This window comes from Phyllostomus discolor, chromosome 2 (assembly GCF_004126475.2).
Source record: "Phyllostomus discolor isolate MPI-MPIP mPhyDis1 chromosome 2, mPhyDis1.pri.v3, whole genome shotgun sequence".
In the NCBI taxonomy this organism is placed as follows: domain Eukaryota; kingdom Metazoa; phylum Chordata; class Mammalia; order Chiroptera; family Phyllostomidae; genus Phyllostomus; species Phyllostomus discolor.
Genome location: NC_040904.2, coordinates 159,510,458 through 159,511,963, shown reverse-complemented (window position 1 = coordinate 159,511,963; position 1,506 = coordinate 159,510,458). Strand labels below are relative to the sequence as shown.

Here is a 1,506-nt window from a genome sequence, read left to right as displayed (position 1 = left end):
TGACTTTTACTTTTTAAAAGTATTTTTCCTTTATTGCTAGGAAATCTTGCTTCTTCAAAAGGTCTGTAACAACAACCCTAGAAGTTGCAATTCCTTACACATAATAAAATGTAAATGGATTTTCAGTGAAAATTTAAAACACAGGTGTTAAATATGTGAAGGCACAGTCATAGCTGCATAGCCTGGGAACTTTCCTTATAAGGTCAGTGTGCTAAACACCGCTTTGAAAATGCCCAGATTCCTAACTTTAGGCAACATTAACAAAGCAGAGAACTTTACTGACAGTGGAATTGGAATGGCATAAATATAGATGAAAACAAAATACCAAGAAGTGGTTTAGCTCACAATAAGTGGTCAAAATCGATCGTTCATATTTAGTTTAGGGTCCCCAGTAGTGTGTTAAAGAGGACATGCACATAGAAGACTCGGTTGTTTAGAAAGACTGGAATTACCTCTTCCACAGGAGGCTACACGGCACTACTGGGGCTGCCGCCATGTCACTAGTGATCCCTGAGAGGTTCCAGCATATTTTGTGAGTACTCAACACCAACATCAGTCGGGTGGAAAATAGCCTTTGCCATCGCTGCAGTTAAGGGTGCAGGGCAAAGAAGATATGCTCAGTGGTGTTGAGGAAAGTAGACAGTAGCCTCGCCAAGAGAGCAGGAGGGCTCACAGAGGATGCATTGGAATGCGAGATCACCATGATGCAGAGCCCATGCCAGGATGAGATCCCAAACTGGTTGGTGAACAGACAGAGGGATGTGAAGGATGGAAAATACAGCCAGGTTCTTCTGGCCAATAGTCTGGCCAACAAGCTTCGTGAAGACCTGGAGTGGCTGAAGAAAATTCAGGCCCACAGAGCACTGCACCACTTCTGGGGTCTTTGTGTGAAGCCAGCACTCCAAGACTATGGGCTGCCAGGGTCTTACTATTTGTGTGTCTGAGAAGAAATAAATCTGTAGGCCTCATCTGTTAATAAATAGTTTATATACACCTCAACCCCCTAAAAAAAGAAAAAAAGGAAAGAAATGAAAAGAAAAGAAAAGAAAAACTGGAATTAGGGAAAATTTGCCCCTCTTGCAGGTTGAGAGGATCCTGATTTTGGGAGTGCAAAGATCTGGACCGTCTTTGCCATGAACTTATCACATAAAGATGGATAAGTCTCTTAAAAACATCCTCAGTTTCCTTTGGGTAAACAGAAGGGTGAGACTAACTCTGGGGCCCCTCCAGCTTTCACATTCTAATATACTGTACACCAAGATTCAAATTTGTTGCGACAGTTCTCTTCACCTCATAAAGAAAAAGATAATAATTCACTTCTTTCCATATTCATGAAGATTAATGTCATAACGGCATTCAGTCTTCACATTCGTTCTCTTTATGAATTGCAACCCCAGAACGTGTGCTGTGCTAGATTCATGGAAAAACAAATGACTTTCATGCATAATGAGGCTCATATCTTGCTAATCTGTCTTGTATAAACTAAGTCCCTAAGGTATAACAATC

The 1,506-nt window shown here is 41.2% G+C and overlaps 1 pseudogene; it reads left to right on the top strand.

The window, feature by feature from the left end:
* Positions 1-464: 464 nt before the first annotated feature.
* On the top strand, positions 465-954 carry LOC114514136 (annotated as a pseudogene).
* The last annotated feature ends 552 nt before the right edge of the window (positions 955-1,506 follow it).